At 34.8% G+C, this 6,869-nt stretch overlaps 1 pseudogene; it reads left to right on the forward strand.

Annotated features, from left to right (window-relative positions):
• The first annotated feature begins 1,039 nt into the window (after window positions 1-1,039).
• On the forward strand, window positions 1,040-1,777 carry LOC114034591 (annotated as a pseudogene).
• Window positions 1,778-6,869: the final 5,092 nt, after the last annotated feature.

Below are 6,869 nucleotides of genomic sequence, written 5' to 3' on the forward strand. Positions count from 1 at the left end.
AGGAGACCCAAAAAATACTGAGGAAAATAACACCTTAAAAAATAGACTAATCCACATGGCAAGAGATCCAAAAAGCCAATGAAGAGAAGAATGACTTAAAAAGCAAAATTGGCCAAATGGAAAAGGAAGTCCAAAAGCTTACTGAACAAAATACTTCCTTAAAAATTAGAATAGAGCAATTGGAAGCTAGTGACTTTATGAAAAATCAAGACACTATAAAACAAAACCAAAAGAATGAAAAAATAGAAAACATTGTGAAATATCTCACTGGAAAAACAAGTGGCCTGGAAAATAGATCTAGGAGAGATAATTTAAAAATTACTGGACTATGTGAAACCCGTGATCAAAAAGAAAGCCTAGACATCATCTTTCAAGAAATTATCAAGGGGAGCAGTTAGGTGGCACAGTGGATAGAGCACTGGCCCTAAAGTCAGGAGGACCTGAGTTCAAATCTGGCCTCAAACCAAACACTTGACACTTACTAGCTGTATGTCCCTGGGCAAGTCACTCAGCCCCCATTGCCCCCCCCAAAATTATAAAAAATTATATAATATATATTATTATTATTTATTATATATTATATAAAAATTATAAAAAATTATCAAGGAATACTGCCCTGCTATTTTAGAACCAGAGGAAATGGAAAGAATCCACTGATCACCTCTTGAAAGACATCACCAAACTAAAACTCCTAGGAATATTGTAGCCAAATTCCAGAGTTCTCTGGCCAAGGAGAAAATACTGCAAGCAGCCAGAAAGAAATAATTCAAGTATTATGGAAACACAATCAGGATAACACAACATTTAACAGCTTCTACATTAAGGGACCAGAAGGCTTAGAATATGATATTGTAGAGGACAAAGGAGATAGGATTACAACCAAGAATCACCTACCCAGCAAAATTGAGTATAATCCTTCATGGGAAATAATGGACATTCAGTGAAATAGAGGACTTTCAAGCATTATTAATGAAAAGACCAGAGCTGAATAGAAAATCTGACTTTCAAATACAAGAGTCAAGTGAAACATGAACAGATTATCATTGAAGTTACAGAGATGTTACATAATAACAGTTTACTTATTGATGACATTGAAGACTACTCAAAACTATGATGTGGCTTTTCTGTTGCTCACAGTATATATGGAATTCCATCTGTAATCAATTCTGCCAATTATGCATATTTCCTTGGTCTAGAGAAAGTCTTAACTCTCAGTCACCCAGTTGCAGTAAAGCTCTTTACCCATCAACTCCTAGAACTTTATCAGGGACAAAACTTAGATACATACTGGAGGGATAATTACACATGGCCCACTAAAGAAGAGTATAAAGCTGCAGAAGTCAGGTGGACTCTTTGAATTAGCAGTAGGTCTTATGCAGTTGTTCTCCAAGTATAAAGAAGATTTAAAACCACTCCTTAGTATACTTGGTCTCTTTTTCCAAATTAGGGATGCTTATGCTAATCTACACTCCAAAGAATATAATGAGAATGAGTTTCTGTGAAGATCTAACTGAGGGCAAGTTTTCATTTCCTACTATTCACGCTATTTGGTCTAGACCTCAGGTTCAGAATATCTTGGACCAGAGGACAGAAAACATAGATATTAAGAAAATACTGTGTACATTATCTTGAGAATGTAGGTTCATTTGAATATACTCATAATACACTTAGGGAGCTTGAATCTGAAGCCTATAAACAAATTGAAGCACTTGGTGGAAATCCTGAGTTGGTAGTTCTAATTAAACATTTAAGTAAGATATTCAAAGAAGAAAGTTGATAAGTTTTAAAACCATTATTAGGTTGGTGGCTCACTTTAACCAGAACTTTTGCTTACTCTACCTGTCACCAATTTAAAATGTCAGCCAAGCTACTAGCCTTCAAAAATCATTGGACGAATAATGACAAGAATAAAGTATCACTCTATTCAGTCCCTGTTGGTCATAGGTACAGTGAGGCAATTATAAAAGCCTGTTGATTTTTTTCTCTTTATTCCCCACCAAGGCACAAAATTAAATGGGTCAAGAAAGGTCAGATTTGAGTTAGTGATGTAAGGAAAAATTATAAAATCTGTCTCATGTGGTCAGTTTTTATGAGAGAACATAGACTATTGCTGTGAGTGTCTCATTCTTGTCAATAAAGAGTAATTCAACCTCTAAAAAAAAATAACCAAGGCCTGAGCTATTGTAAATCAGAGTGACATATGGCATTCACCCATAAGGCTTGTTATGTGGATATTCTCTTAGTGGAGTTCTATTTCATCTTTTGAAAAAAAAAATCTTATGGTACAATGTCTAGTCATCTCAATGCTTTTCCAGTCTTTACATGAAATATGTGATGTATGAAAAAATAAAATGAGGGGGTGTTGGATAATCAAAGTATATTCATTTTATTTTTAAGAGTTTGTTAGTAGACCATGAATTCTCATAGATGTCTCCAAATGCAAAGCAATGGATCACTTGTAGCCTGAGGGTTCAGATAAACAATTTAATTTTTAAAAAAAAAATGCGCAATGACCTCCAAATAAAAGCAGCCTGCATGGAGGTTCTCTGATATATTGAAAGCCTACTATTCAAAACAGCTTTCATGGCTTCCTTTAAGTGCCAGGTTAAGTCCTATTTTCCACAAGAAGTCTTTCTTATTCCATATCTCCACCCTGTCTACTCCTAGCACATTTGCTCTGAGATTTCTTTCCAATGATCTTAAATATATTTTGAATGTAACATACTTCATGTTGGTTTCTCCATAAGTACATGAGCTTCTTGAAGTCATACACCAAGTTTTTGCCTTTCTTTATTTTCCCAAAATAAAAGAGGGATTCTATCACATAATAAGCACTTAACAGTGTTTTTAGTGACTGACTGAGTAGAATACCATCATATAAATAATTTGATTTTTAATATCTGAAACAATGCTACTACTTCTTTATTAATATCTATTTTCAAGGAAAGATTCAATCATTTCTCAGTTTTACAAAAATAATCAGATTATTCTTGTTCATGGAGGCCCCATAATTTCTAGGGAATCATTAATAATAAAACATTAGGTAAGAAGTAATCCATTCAAGGTCTTATAGCAAATTTATACCCAATTCAGGAATGGAACATTGCACCAGATTTCTATCTCTTTGGCTTCCCACTAAAGGGTTTGTAGGTAAATTTTGTCACTAGTTTCAATTTCTCACATTATTCACTGATATGTTTTGTAACATTATGACCAATGGGTATAATTAATTGTTCAAATGAAATAATTTGGCCTTTTGAAATTTGGGAGAGTTAAATGTTAGGAACTTATTTGCACACATCACAAATTAGCTTACCCTTCCATTCTAAGCCATAGTACATTCAGAGCAAAATAATAACAGATGTTCAATGTCCACAACAAATTATCTATGTTTTGAATTTATGTTCTCCATTGTAGCGCTTGAATACTCAATTTTTAGGAGTATTTAACACTAGAATTTCCCAGTATTTATTTATTTTTGACTGGTAATGCCTTAAATGTCTGGTAAAATGATGGCTATTATCACATTTTACTGTAGTTTACACCCCTTAGTGTTGCCTGCACCCTTAATAAACTCTTCTGTAGATATTGCCATCCTGGGTATCATTAATTACAGACATATCAAAATGTCACTACAGCCAGGTCTAAGTAATCAAATGAAAACATTGATAACCTGAAGGCACTAGGGGAGAGTAAGGAAAAAAAGTGCTAGACTTCAAAAAAATTATTCTTGATGCAAATTCTTTCCCATACACTTGCTAGCAGTGTGACTATGAGCAAGTCAACTTCTCATTTCAGATGCATAGTTTTCCCCATCTGTAAAAATGGTGATAATGATAATGCAAATACATTGTGAAGGAAATATTTTGCAAATATACAGGTGCTATGGAATTGTAGGTAATTATTATTACCTTACCTAAAAAAGTCAGAAGTCCACCAATAGTTAGATACATGTTAACACAATATACTATTTCATACTCTTACCTCCCCTATCTATCTCGCTTTCATTTCCTCCCCTTCCTACTTATTAATCCCATGGATTAGAATTATTTTTTTTTATCAAAATAGGTTTTGTCAACACAAGCAGTTTACTCAAGTCATATGATTGTGAAATCAGTAGAAAAAAATATAGCCAAATTAACTTTTAAAGAGCCAAAGTCATTATTTGAGCAATATTAAAAATAGTAGAGATGAAGCTATTGGTTGCTAATATCCTACAGTCACTGGTTCTGTCTACAATAGCTCTTATTAGGCATGTGTAAGTTAATTGAGAGAACTGAAGGGATTAGAACACCAGGCAGTGGTGGGAATTGAATGAACCACAGAGACTCCATCTTGTGACTCAATTTTGGAGCTAGCTCAGTTCCCTTTCTATACAAGTATGGGTCTTGTCCAATTTCTCTCGTGAGAAAACTATTCAATTGTGGGAATTTTGAAAGGACTTTATTATATTTTTGAACCTACTCCTTCATGTCTGGGAAACTAGACTACCTCTACATGCTTCTCCGAGACCCTTAATGAAGGACCTAAGTTATGCTGACTCAGTCAGATCTGAAGATCAATAAAAAGAGTTTTCTCACAATTATGCATCTCAAGAAACCTATACATCTTATCTGAAAACTTGCCCTATACTGATCAGTCAGGTTTTGTTTCCACGTTCCTTTGATTACATACAGACACTTGGGGAAAATGGGATACCTCTTTTTCTGATTTCTTTTTGGGGTTAAGTGACTTGCCCAGGGTCACACAGCTACTAAGCGTCAAGTGTGTGGTCTAAGACTGGATTTGAACTCAGATCCTCCTGACTCCAGGGCTGGTGCTCTATCCACTGCACCTCCACTGCATCACCTAGCTGCCCCTATCTGATTTCAAGGAATCACATCTCTTTACTACTCTCCTCTTTCTAACTTGGAAAGTCTCTAATCTTTTCTCCAATTAGAAATCAGTTGACCTAATGTTGTATCCTGGCTAATGACTTCCTTTTAATTAATTGATCTTAATGGATTAATTGTTTTTAATATATAAAAGTCTGTTTTCTCCTGTTTTCTGGGTACAATGACAAAGCTAAGAAAGCCTACGGGGTGTTATTTATTGGGCAATTGACATGCATTGTGGAGAATTGGTTGAGACTTAACAAAGTGTCTACATTGTATTCATTCCACCAAGTTTATTTTCAATGCAGTGTGGTTGAAAACAGGATGAAGCTACCTATTTGCTACTTCTGGAATATATTTAATAGGTTATTCTTGATTTTACTTTTTATAGCCTTTCTTCTGGTAAATCTTAGCATGGACTTCATTTCTTGGGCTTTTGATGGCTTCCTTTTCTGACCTTTTAAATATCATGAGGTAGTTGTTAGATTTTTCCAACCTCCTTTACTGAAAGCAACAAAGAACAGTCACGACAGAGACTGAAATAGCACAGGATTATAGGTTCTCAGATTAATGCTAACCATCAGTGAGAGAGAACCTGAGACTTCTCACTGATACATAGACTGATATCTGCTCATCATCTTTCTCAATGGCCTGTCAAAGAGATTATTTTTGGCTTGGTAGTTAGTGCCTTTAGAATGCACTACAGTTTTGGCTCCACAGACAATCAAAAATATTTTTTATTTATCATGTGATTAATGGGGTAGAACCAGTTACAAAATTTCTGTGCATGCTCCAAAGTCCAAGTGGGCACTGTATCAACCATATATGCTGGGTATGGTCGTAAGGTCTGGGCTCACACACACATATACACACATATGTATGTATGTAATGTGTGTATGTGTATATACGTATATATGTATGTATGAGTATGTATTTATATATCTAACTGAACCCATTACTCAGGAAAATTGAATGGACTGCCAAATTTTTCTCTATGAGTAAAAGGCAGAACTGGGAATCACACCCATACCTTCACATTCCAAATCTATTCAACATCCACTGAATTGCTGACTCCTACTTTTTTTTTAATAAAGAATATTTAGGAAATTCACTGAGCTTTCAAGTGGACATAGACTAAGTAGACTTTTTTTTAATAGGAACATTAATTCTACTTTGAGTTGTGAATGCAGCCTAAGGGAGAAGTGAATTAAGAAGATTTTTTTTCCTTTTTTCAGAGTAACAGAGCTCTGGCTGCCACTCAAATATAAATCCTGGAGGGCTCTTTCAACAGCTGCCACTCATAAGTCTTCATCCCAGGGAAGTTTAGTCAATTTAACAGGGCTTAGAAATCATAGGACTTAATGAGCTCATGGAGATCATCCAAGTCAATGGATTTCAATAAGTTCTTATTAGATGCCTACTCACTACAAAGTTCTTTCCGTGAACATATGGGGACAAAACAAAACAAAAGGCAATATATTTACAGATGAAGAAATTGAATTCCTGAAAGGCAAAACAAGTTATCCTACATCACACAGCTACTTCAGGAAAAAGGAAAGACTAGAACCCAGGGCTACTGGTTTTCCAGTATGTCTACTAACCTACTCTGCTCTTTCTGAGGTCTTCTGTCTCTATAAGGTATTGCTTATTTTCAGTATAACTTATTGTTTTAGAATAAGTACTTGTCCTTCATTCCTCTTTTCTTAAAATCATAGTTTAAACAAGGTAAAAGGAAAAGAAAATTTTCCTTAAGTGAAATTTTCAGCACCTATGGTAGGGGAAAAGGGTTAGAAAATTATATAAAATAACTAGAGAACAATAGACAGTCCAGCAACCAGAAAGTTGTCTTGCCAGTAGTTATGCACACTCTTAAATGTCTCTGTGGCTCAGGCTAATTTATTATCTCCAATAACAGGTATAAGCCACTAGCAGCTGTAGGAAGTATTCCAGGAAGTCATTCTTATGCTAAAAACTAAATTGCTAAAATATTCTGGT

Source organism: Vombatus ursinus, unplaced genomic scaffold, assembly GCF_900497805.2.
Source record: "Vombatus ursinus unplaced genomic scaffold, bare-nosed wombat genome assembly UNPS02009062.1, whole genome shotgun sequence".
NCBI lineage: Eukaryota > Metazoa > Chordata > Mammalia > Diprotodontia > Vombatidae > Vombatus > Vombatus ursinus.